We start from the raw sequence: 12,714 nt of genomic DNA on the forward strand, positions 1-12,714 counted from the left end.
CGCAGCGGTACAGGGTACGCGCTCCCACCCCAGCTCACGCTGCCACTGCCACAACCGCCCGGCATTGAGACACAGTCACCCCTCCCAGAGCACACCTCCATTGCATGCCCCCCCCCCCGCCCTCAACAGCTGCCTATTGGGTACAATGCTCCCGCAGAGCACATCATTGCCCCATCCCAAGGCATACCAGACCACTCCCAGACGGGACAAACCACCCTCCCCAGCACACCGCCATGGGCTACATCCAGAGCACATTGCCATGGGGTATAACCCCTCTCCCACCCAGGAGAGACATGCACCACTCCATCACACAGTGTATTCCTTGTGTCCCTGTACCGGGGGAGTAGGTGGCCAGCTCCTGCGGGGCAAAGGATTTTCTGTATAGCGTTTCAAAAGTGATACATGAAACACCAGCTGAATCTTCAGAGAGCAGGGTAGCTGTAGTTCGAAGGTGGCTGCATTAACCTGCTGCAGGATCTTGAAAGGACCAAGGCATCGAAAGTCCAGCTTGCAAGCAGGTCTGCCGGTGCAGAGATGCTCTGAGGAGAACCATACCTTTTGTCCCACTGAGTAGGTGGGGCCATGTTGTGGGGTGCTGGTCTGCATTCCATTTATTCCCAGTCCCAGTGCATCTGCTGTATCAGGTCCGAGGAGGCCAGGTTGGGAGAGGAAGCGAGTAATTGGGTGTGGTACACATAGTTAGTAAAATAGGGGCTTTGACCCATAGTCATATGTGCTGAGTTGTTGTAAGCAAATTTTGCATAATGGAGAAGCAAAGACCAATCATACTGGTGGTGACTGATATAGTAGCACAGCTGCTGCTCAAGAATTATGTTGGCCCTTCTGTTTGGCCTTTAGACTGTGGATGGTATGCAGAGGAAAGACAAGTGCAGACTCCCAGCAGGCACAGGGCCTTGCACCAGAACCATGTCATGAATTGTGATCTCCGCTGGGACATGATGTGTTCCAGAAGGCCAGAGGCAGAATACATGGCTAATCCATAGCTGGGCTGTCTCTTCAGCAGAGGGGAGGCCTGCACATCCACCAATGTGATATATTCCATCGTGCCAGCAATGCCCCTCTGCCATGTACATTGGCCAAACCGGACGATCTCTATGCAAAAGAATAAATGGACACAAATCAGACATCAAGAATTATAACATTCAAAAACCAGTTGGAGAACACTTCAACCTCCCTGGTCACTCAATTTCAGACCTAAAAGTCGCAATTCTCCAACAAAAAAAAACTTCAAAAACAGACTCCAATGAGAAACTGTAGAATTGGAATTAATTTGCAAACTGGACACCATTAAATTAGGCTTGAATAAAGACTGGGAGTGGATGGGTCATTACACAAAGTAAAAACTATTTCCCCATGCTAATTTTTCCCCTACTGTTACTCACACCTTCTTGTCAACTGTTTGAAATGGGCCATCCTGATTATCACTACAAAAGTTTTTTTTTCTCCTGCTGATAATAGCCCACCTTAATTGAGTAGTCTCTTTACAGTTGGTCTGGCAACACCCATTTTTTCATGTTCTCTGTGTGTATATATCTTCCTACTATATTTTCCACTGCATGCATCCAATGAAGTGGGCTGTAGCCCACAAAAGCTTATGCCCAAATAAATTTAAGATTCACTAGTGATTTTCAGTTGTGTACACTTTCCTTTAAACATGCAAACTGACAACGTGTGATTTTGTATGCAGTGTAGTTGTAGCCATGTCGGTTCCAGGATATTAAAGAGACAAGGTGGGTGAGGAAATGTCTTTTATTGGACCAACTTCTGTTGGTGAGAGAGACAAGCTGTTGAGCCACACACAGTTCTTCTTCAGGTTTGGGAAAGGTACGCACAGCTAAAGGCAAGGTGTTTAACAGTGGTGTTAACAGACCACTCTACTTTGAATGGTCTCTTAGAACATGTGCTAACTACTTATACTAAACAATCTGTTCCACCTCGAATCAAACTGTACCGTAGAATCTCTATGGCTAGAAATTCCATGATTGAATAAAAAGAGTACGGTAGTAGGAATATATTACCAGCCACCTGATCAGGATGGTGACTGTGAACTGCCCTGGGAGAGTAGAGAGGCTATAAAAATAGAAAACAATAATAGAGGATTCCAGTTATCCCCATATTGACTGGTTACATGTCACCTTAGGACAGGATGCAGAGATAAAACTTCTAGACATCATGAATGACTGCTTCTTGGAGCAGCTAGTCCTGGAACCCACAGGGGGAAAGGCAATTCTTGATTTAATTCTAAGTGAAGAATATGATCTGGTACAAGAGATGAATGTAGCTGAACCTTAGTAATAGCAATCTTAATGTAATTAACTTTAAAATTCTTGTGGGGTGGAAATACCAAAGAAGCCCACCACAGTAGCATTTAACTTCAAGAAGGGGAACGATACAAAAATGAGGAAGCTAGTTAAGTGGAAATTAAAGTAACGAGAGTAAAATGCCTGCAAGCTGCATGGAAAATTTAAAAAACCACCATATTAGAGACTCAAATTAAATATATTCCCCAAATTAAAAAAAAAAAAAAAGCTACCGTGACTAAACAACAAAGAGGCAGTTAGAGGCAGAAAGGAATCCTTTAAAAATTGGAAGTCAAATCCTAGTGAGGAAATCAGAAAGGCGCATAAACGCTGACAAGTCAAGTGTAAACATAAATAAGGCAAGCCAAAAAAGAATTTGAAGAGCTATTACCAAAAGACACAAAACTAAGAGCAAAAACTACATCAGAAGCAGGAAACGTGCCAAACAATCAGTGGGACCACTGGACAATTGAGGTACTAAAGGAGCACTCAATGAAGACAAGGCCATTGTAGACAAGGTAAATTAATTCTTCGCATCAGTCTTTCCTGAAGAGGATGTGAGGGAGATTCCCACCTGAGCCATTCCTTTTAAGTGACAAATCTGAGGAACTGAGGTGTCAGTAGGAGGTTTTGGAACAAACTGATAAATTAAACAGTAATAGGTCACCAGGACCAGATGGTATTCACCCCAAAGTTCGGAAGGAACAGAAATATGAAATTACAGAACTACTAACTGTTGTGTGTAACCTATCACTTAAATCAGCTTCTTTACCAAATGACTGGAGGTTAGTTAATGTGATGCCAATTTTTTTAAAAGACTCCAGAGGCTATCCTTGCGATTACAGGATAGTAAGCCTAAATTCAGTATTAGGCAAATTGGTTGAAACTATAGTGAAGACTAAAAATATCAGACACATAGATGAACATGATTTGCTGGGGAAGAATTAACATGACTTTTGTAAAGGGAAATTATGCCTCACCAATCTATTAAAATTCTTGGAGGAGTGTGATGCCGCGAGACCAGGTGACAGCTTAGGCCAAGGTTTCTAGGCCTCAACTGAACACTATCAAATGCATAGTTGGAAAACAATCTGACTCACCTGTGTGTTAGTACTGCTAAAATAGGTATTAGACTAGACTTGTAACAATGTGTTTAGACTTTGTCATGCTTGTAAATTGCTGCATACATTAATCTCACTTGTAATATCTGTAACCCATGCTGTAAGATAATACTTAAGTGTTTGTTCTGTAACTGTAAAAATGTTTGCTCTCAAACTGCAAATCCAGTGAGGAATCATCACCAAGTGTGAAATACTAGTTTGCACCTATGATCTATTACTCACAAGTGGTAAGATCATCAGGATGATCCCATCACATTTGTCTCCAGCACTGGACAACACAGCTTCAATCTCCCTTTGTTATATAAACTTATTTATAACTTTTTCTTACACATATGTATTAGTCTCTCATTTCCATGTTAAATTTCCTCACTGTCAGTTCAAACTTTCTAGCTTTTTAATTACTTTGTCTTTTCTTTTTCTCACAAACATGATTACTCTGCAATCTTATACATGCACAACACTAAACATGATTACTGTGCAGTTTCTTACACATATGCAGTTCTGCTTATCCTTACGCTGTTAAATGTTATCAGAATATAAGAACAGCCATACTGGGTCAGACCAATGATCCATTTAGTCTAGTAGAATGTCTTCTGACAGTGGCCAGTGCCTGATGCTTCAGAGGCAATGAACAGAACAGCAATTATCACATGATCCATCCCGTCGTCCAGTCCCAGCATCTGGCAGTCAGAGGCTTAGGGACACCAAGAGCGTACGGTTGCGTCCCTGACCATCTTGGCCAATAGCCATTGATGGACCTATCCTCCATTAACTTAATTTTTTTGGAACCCAATTGTACTTTATGCCTTCACAACATCCCCTGGCAATGAGTTCCACAGGTTGACTCTGCATTATGTGAAGAAGTACTTCCTTTTGTGTGTTTTAAACCTAATGCCTATTAATTTAATTGGGTGACCCCTGGTTCTTGTGTTATGTGAAGGGGCAAATAACATGTCCCTCTTCACTTTCTCCACACCATTCATGATTTTATAAACCTGTCTCATATCCCCCTTTAGCTGTCTCTTTTCAAAGCTGCATAGTCCCAGTTTCTTTAATCTCTCCTCATATGGAAGCTGTTGCACCCCCCACCCAATCATTTTTGTTGCCCTTCTCTGTACCTTTTCCATTTCTAATATATCTTTTTTTGAGAGACAGTGACCAGAACTGCATGCAGTATTCAATGTGTGGGTGTACCAGGCATTTGTATGGAGGCATTATGATATTTACTATCTTATATATCACTTTCCTAATGGTTCTTATCATTCTGTTAGCTTATTTGACTGCCACCACTGCATATTGAGCAGATGTTTTCAGAAAATTACCCACAATGACCCAAAGTTCTCTTTCTTGAGTGCTAATAGCTACTTTAGACCCCATCATTTGTATGTATAGCTGGGATTATGTTTTCCAATGTGCATTACTTTGCATTTATCAACATTGAATTTCATCGTCCATTTTCTTGCCCAGTCACCCAGTTTTGTGAGATCCCTCAGTTAAATCCTTACCAGACTGTGAAGAATTACAATCTTGAGTAATTTTGTATCATCTGCTAACTTTGCCACTTCACTGTTTATCCCTTCTTCCAGATTATTTATGGGTATGTTGAACAGCACTGGTCCAAGTACAGATGCCTAAAGGACCCCACTATTTAACTCTCTCTGACCATTTGCACCTACCTTTTGTTTCCTGTGTTTTAACCAGTTACTGATCCATGAGAGGACCTTCCCTTTTATCCCATGACTGCTTATTTTGCTGAAAAGCCTTTGCTGAGGGACCTTGTCAAAAGCTTTCTGAAAGTCCAAGTACACTATATCCACTCACCCTTGTCCACGTTTGTTGACCCCCTTGTCACACTGTTTGGCGTGGCTCATAAGAAAGAATCCTAACCTCAGGCAGACTGTTAAGAAGCAGGGCACAAACCCCAAACTGGTTGTGAGTTCTATACTTAGATCTCAGCAACCACGTAACAAGTGTAAACTCAGGCACCATAAAGCCTTAACATGGAGTCACAGATGGTCTCCTTGGGCATTCTAATGTCTCTTGCCTCCCCAGGCAAGTTTGACTCTGTCACTGATGGTCATTTTACACCTAATATCACAAAATATTCAGGTTACTCCCAGTCCCAAAGGATCAGTCACTTACACCACGTCAGTTTGCACTTTAGATCTCACACCAAACAGTTGTAGCCAATCCTGTAGTAAACTAAGGATTAACTAAGAAGAAGTAGTAACCGTTATTTACAAGGTTAAAACAGGTAAACAGACACACACAAATGAGTTGCAGTCTTACATTTCAGATAGTGATAGAGCTGCTGAAATATGCCAGCTCTATAAGTCTTTTAGGGCTAAGCCAAGTTAATCCTGGGGATCTCTTGCTTATGTTTAGGAATTTTTGTCCCTTAGAGTCCAAACAGCATAAAAAGACCCTAATTTCTTCTTGTCAAGGATTTTTATCCACATCTCCTTAGAGTTCAAGCTGATGGGACAAGTGCTTCTGCACCCCACTCTTCAAAGGTGTGCCGGGAGCAATCAACAAAGTCCTTGTTCTTTGATGGCTTACAGTGGTCCATTTGGATTTAATAGGCCTTCCTGATGGGCTGGAAATAACCATTCCTCATCACTTGCTAAGTGTTTTGCCTTAATAAAGATTTGTTAGACCCAGCTGCTAAGTAAATTATTTTCAAACCAAAATTCTGAGGAGCCAGGCAGTTTGCTGATTGGGCTAACACCTAATATCCCAGAGACTGTGACCTAAGGATATTGAGGGGTTTAAAGCATTTTTAAGGGACAATGGAGTCACTGGGGAGATAAGTATCCCCATGGTGAGGGTCCCCTTAAGGAGATGAACATCTTCACATGACCAAATCAGCTTGAAGCAGCGGTTAAACATCTGGAAGGCAACTTTTTTAGCAAAAAAGATTGCTATAAGAAAAGGGTAAAAACTGCAGTTGTTTGGGATTTGATAGTGACAGCCAGAGCTTTTATGAAACAATATGGAAACTGGAATGTTGAAAATATAAAACTGAAGTTAAATGCAGGCAGGTGAGATTCAAGAATTGACACACAAGGTCACTGAGCAATGGGCACACAATGTTACAAGGTCTGAGGCTTTGACTGAGAAAGCTCAAGAATGTGAGTCTCATAAGGAGCAGAAGGTGCTCTGCAAGCAGTGCAATTGGAGAATACAGAACCGACAGTGAAACTTTTGGAAGGAGAAAGCATTGATGTGGACAGTATAGTCTGAGGAGGCTCCACCTCCTTATAATCCACTTTTTCCTTCCTTGAGCAATCTGGACTCTAAAGCTGCCCCTAAAATGCCTGTCCCTTTGAAGCCTGTAATCACATCCACAGTCCAAAATAATCAGGGTGAAGGTACACGTACAGAAGTGAAGGTTAAACACCTTTCATTAGTGGAGGTATCAGCCATAATGAAAGAAATAGGTCCTTGTCCCAGAAGCAGGGGCACAGAAGTGGATTAGGAAAACTAGGGAGCAGGTTGAATTTTGTGACCTGACTAGAGGAGATTGGGGGAGAATTTTGCAGAAGGGAGTCAGTTCTGAGGTTTGCATATTCCACAGGGTGTTAGAGGTCTGGGACAGTGCCAGTTCCTGTGTTCAGAAATTATCTGAGTTTTATTTGGATCTGCTGCAGCAATCACCATTGCCAGTGTTTGTTAAGCCAAAACCTGACAAGCTCCCTGCAGAATAGGAGTGATTTATGTGTGCTTATTCTCTGGTTATGAATAATCCAGCTCATGATAATCCAGGCTACCCACAACTTGTTATCGATTGGCTACTTCCAGATGTTAAAGTAGTAGTTAAAATGGTGTTTGATAGGGAGCTGTACGAACGTTCAGACTTTGGTTGAAAAAGCAGAATGTGCTTTTCGCTACGTGATGTAGGGTAAGAATAAGGACCCAGTGGATGAGGCTAAAGCACACAGGGTTGAAAGTGGCCAGGAATCCAAGCTAAGGGTAGTACAGGATATTGTAGAAGGTGTGGCCAAGAGAAAGGAAGCAGCCATGTGTGCCCATGGATTCCCTCTTATGAGGTACAGAGGTGTAATGAGGTACTGGAGGAGGTGCAGAGGCTTCAGGAGTGGACCTCAGGGATGGGGAGCGGCCTACCAGCTAGAACCACTTCCTCGATTCCCCGATAGGGATACCAATCCTCCTCCCACTCATCCAAGATTCTTACCTGCATTACCTTGTAGGAGCGGGGATGCCGCCAGGTGCTAACAGTTATAGGAGGCATTTGTAACAAGCTTTGCTTGATCCTGGGGTGTCTGTCTCTTTGACATCTTGAATTCAGGTGGGGGATGTCACACAACCGTGCATTACCATGACCGGAGTGACAGGACAAGGAGCCACTCGCTGGCTTATATGACAAAGCTCTGTCCTTGCCTCCGTGGGTCCTGCGTTTCCTGGCAGATTTTGCTAGCCTCAGAGGCTCACTGTGACCCTCCATGTAACCCTTCTCTCTCTAGAGACAAGAGTCACAGTCTACTGAGCCATTTTCATCATAAGCCAGCGAGGGAGGTGAGGAGAAGTTATCCTTCCTTGCACGGTCTCTGTTGTCTCCCAGTCTCAGTGATTAATCAGGGGGCAAAGAGGGAGAGGGGGAAGAGCCCGCGCCCACTCTCTACTCCAGGCTCCAGCCCAGGGACCCTAATAGTATCAGCTATGGTAGCTGACCTTTTAGAAACATGACATGTACAATTCTCTGGGCTACTTCCCCCACAGCAGCCCTCACTTCCTCAAGCTCCACTTCACCCTTACCTCAGGGCCTCCTTCCTTGTGCCTGATATGGTGTGTACTATTCAGTCTCTCCAACAGCGCAACTTCCTCCCACAGCTCCTGACATGTACCCCCACCTGACTAACTGGGAGGCTTTTAACTAGTTTCAGCCAGCCCCTGATTGGCTTCAGGTGTCCCAATCAACCTAGCATTCTCCCTGCCTTCTGGAAAGTTCTTAATTGGCCCCAGGTGTCTTAATTGACCTGGCGCAGCTGCCACTTCACTTATTCTGGTACCAGGGATTTGTTTAGCCTGGAGCTAATATATCTATCTCCCACTACTTTTCTATAGCCATCTGGCCTTGCCCTGTCACACTTACTAAACCCTTAGATGTCACTGTAGGCAAGTTTTCTGTTACTCATGTTTGTGTGGTCCGTGACTCTCAGGAGACTGCAGACCCAGCTGCAAAATGCAATAAGCTTAAAAAGATCAGCTTTAAGATGCTAAATACATTGACTGAAAATTGTCACTCTGGCCAAAAAGGTACAAAGTTTACAATCTCAAGTTTTTGTAGCTAGTGAAGCCTTTGGAAATGTCCTATTTCACAAACTGAAACTGAATGATTTAAGGGAAATAAATGTTAAGTTAAAAGGAGTTTTGCACAGACTCTAAGGACACTGCAGAGCTTGAAAGGGACTAGACAGTCAAGGGTAGTACAAGGTTTAAAGAGCATAAGTGTTAAAGAGAACAATTTAAAAAAAGGGAGGGGGGAATACCTACGAAGCTGAAGAGGAAAAAATGAATAACAGTAGCTAACATTGCCTTTCAGAAGAACAGTTTAAGTGTAGCAGCAGAAACAAATAAAGAAAGCAAAGCATCAGTCAAACAGAACTTTGCTAAAACACAGCAGATAACAGACCTCAGGCCAAAATAAATAAAATAAAATAAAAGCTCTTGCATGTGAACACTGTATTCAAAACTGAAATATGAAAATAAAATGTGAGCTGCTTAATTTAAGGGAAGCCCAGTGAAAAATGAAAAGATTTTTTAGGGCTATCGATTAATCGCAGTTAACTCATGTGATTAACTCAAATTAATTGTGATTAAAAAAATTAATAGCGATTAATCGCAGTTTTAATCGCATTACTAAACAATAGAATAGCAATTGAAGTGTATTAAATATTTTGGAAGTTTTTCTACATTTTCATATATATTTCCTTCTGTGTTGTAACTGAAATCAAAGTGTATATTTTTTATTACAAATATTTGCACTGTAAAAATTATAAACAAAAGAAATAGTATTTTTCAATTCACCTCATACAAGTACTGTAGTGCAAACTCTTTGTTGTGAAAGTGCAATTTACAAATGTAGAATTTTTTTTTACATAACTGCACTCAAAAACAAAACAATGTAAAACTTCAGAGCCTACAAGTCCACTCAGTCCTACATCTTGTCCAGCCAATCACTAAGACAAACAAGTTTGTTTACATTTACAAGAGCTAATGCTGCCCTCTTCTTATTTACCAGAAAGTGTCACCAGAAAGCGAGAACAGGCATTTGCTTGGCACTTTTGTAGCTGGCATTGCAAGTTATTTACGTGCCAGATATGCTAAACATTCGTATGCCCTTTCATGCTTTGACCAGCATTCCAGAGGGCATGCTTCCACGCTGATGATTCTTGTTAAAAAAAAAATGCGTTAACTAAATTTGTGACTGATTCTCCTTGGGGGAGAATTGTATGTCTCCTGCTCTGTTTTACGCGCATTCTGCTATATATTTCATTTTATAGCAGTCTTGGATGATGACCCAGCACATGTTCATTTTAAAAACACTTTCACTGCAAATTTCAGAAAACGCAAAGAAGGTACAAATTTGAGATTTCTAAAGATAGCTACAGAACTTAACCGAAGGTTTAAGAATCTGAAGTGCCTTCCAAAATCTGAGAGGGATGAGGTGTGGAGCATGCTTTCAGAAGTCTTAAAAAAGCAACATTCTGATACAGAAACTATAGAACCTGAACCACCAAAAAAGAAAATCAACCTTCTGCTGGTGGCATCTGACTCAAGATAATGAAAATGAACATGCGTCGATCCACATTGCTTTGGATTGTTATCAAGTAGAACCTGTCATCTGCATGGATGCATGTTCCCTGGAATGGTGGTCGAAGCATGAAGGGACATATGAATGTTTAGCATATCCGGCACATAAATAACTTGCAATGCCAGCTACAACAGTGCCATGAGAATGCCTGTTCTTACTTTCAGGTGATATTATAAACAAGAAGCGGGCAGTATTATCTCCTGCAAACATAAACAAACTTGTTTGTCTGAGCGATTGGTTGAACAAGAAGTAGGATTGAGTGGACTTGCAGGCTCTAAAATTTTACGTTGTTTTGTTTTTGAATGCAGTTTTTTGGGTACATAATTCTACATTTGTAAGTTCAACTTTCATGATAAAGAGATTGCACTATAGTACTTGTGTATTAGGTGAATTGAAAAATACAATTTCTTTTGTTTTTTTACAGTGCAAATACTTGTAATCAAAAATATAAAGTGTGCACTGTATACTTTGTATTTTGTGTTGTAATTGAAATCAATATTTGAAAATGTAGAAAACGTCCAAAATATTTAAATAAATGGTATTATATTATTAACGGTGTGATTAATCATAATTCATTTTTTAATCACGTGATTAATTTTTATAATAGCTTGACAGGCCTAGTACCAACTAATATCTGTAGTAGTGAATTTAACCAATTTTAAATTACCAAAGCAGCTTCCTGCTACAGGGAGGACTAAAGGAAATTCAAGGAAAATTCAGTCATACCACCATTGCATTCAGGGCTGGCCCTAGACCAAATGGCACCCCAGGTAAGGAGCGTCTTCAGCACCCCCACCTCCCATTTGTTAAACTTTTGAATACCTTATTTTTTTATTGCATTTGTCGTCCATTTCACACTTGGATGCACAATTTGCATGCATGATTTATCCCTCTCATGTAAGATGATAAATTTGCAAGCTACGGTCTGTACATCTGTATTTATTCAAGCCATATATAAGCAAATAAAAAAATTACTTTGTCTAAGCTTACAGAAAGTTTTTAATTTTAAGAATAACTGAAACATACCAACACCAAGAAATTGAACTGTGCATCAAGACTGGGTGGACTAGTATTAAATAGTGTTACAGTAGATGACAGCTATAGAATGTTAACCCTTGTCCTTTAGTTCAAAAGGTTGCTTTTCTTGCTTTTGCCCTCGTGAACTGAAGCACAGCATCACAGAGATCCAAAAATTGGCAAATGGCATTTTGAAGGGATAAAATAGCAAGCAATGTCAGTTTCATCAGCCATCCTTGATCAAAAATATGCTTTAATGAGCCTGAGCTTCAAAAAGCTGCTCTTACCACTTGCTATTGTGACCGTCAGTGTGAGCAGAATCCTCAAAGCTATCCACACTTTAGGAAAAAAAGCGTCCTTTAGCTCTGCATCATGAATGAATTGGAGAACTTGGGAGTGGAAAGTGCTTCCTGTGTTGCAAAATGTGATGCATGTTGTCCAATTTGACATAGGTCTTTATCATTGACTTCTGAACATTCCCCATGTCAGCATCTGGTGAAGGTCTGTACAATTGTTCAAGAGTATTTTCCTGTCTGCTGGTCATACAAAAACCAGGTCTTTTTGTGGTGCTTCATTTGTCCAAACCTTTCTTTGATGGTGTAGTGAAGTGGACTGGCCCACCCCAAACACAGAGGAATAGGGTGGCTCCACCCCCTCGTGGGTGGAGCCCTACTCCTAGCTCTGCCCCCAGAAGCCAAGGGGTGGGGCTGGACATATAAAGGCAGGACGCAGAAGCTGACTAGGGCCCTGGCCACTAGAAGAGACAGATGCATCCCCTGAGCACTCGCGCTGGGAGGTGGCAGCAGGCCTGCAGAGTGCAGACGACTGGACTGGACCACGTGGACCCTGGACTGACCTGACCTAGGGGGAAGCAGAAAACTGGCCTGGACCAGTCTCCCCCTCCCCCTCCCTCAGGGTGGCAGTCTCCCCCTCCCTCAGGCTAGCTGAAGGAAAGCCTGAGTTAACTGACTTTGTTTCACAGGCGCCGACTCTATGGGTGCTGCAGGGCTGGAGCACCCATGGGGAAAAGTTAGTGGGTGCTCCCCCCCCCAACCTCCTCCTCTTCAGCCGAGCTCGTCGCGTCCCTGCTCCTCCCCTTCCCTCTCAGCACTTCCTGCCCGCCGCCTAACAGCTGTTTGGCAGCAATTAAGACTTTCTAGGAGGGAGAGGAAGGAGTGGGGACGCAGCACGCTCAGGGGAGAAGAGACAGGGCAGGGTCGGGGACTTGGGGGAAGAGGGTGGAATGGGGGTGGCGCGAGGGCGGTGCAGCAGGTGAGCACCCACTGGGTAGAGAGGAAGCCAGCACTTATGCTTTGTCTGCAGCCCCACCTGAGTACAGATTGGAGCTGAGTGACTTTGTTTACTGCCCCACTCTGAACCAGAGCCTAGGCTGATTGACTGTTTGCTGCCCAGCCTGAGT

Source organism: Chelonia mydas, chromosome 9, assembly GCF_015237465.2.
Source record: "Chelonia mydas isolate rCheMyd1 chromosome 9, rCheMyd1.pri.v2, whole genome shotgun sequence".
Taxonomy (NCBI): domain Eukaryota; kingdom Metazoa; phylum Chordata; order Testudines; family Cheloniidae; genus Chelonia; species Chelonia mydas.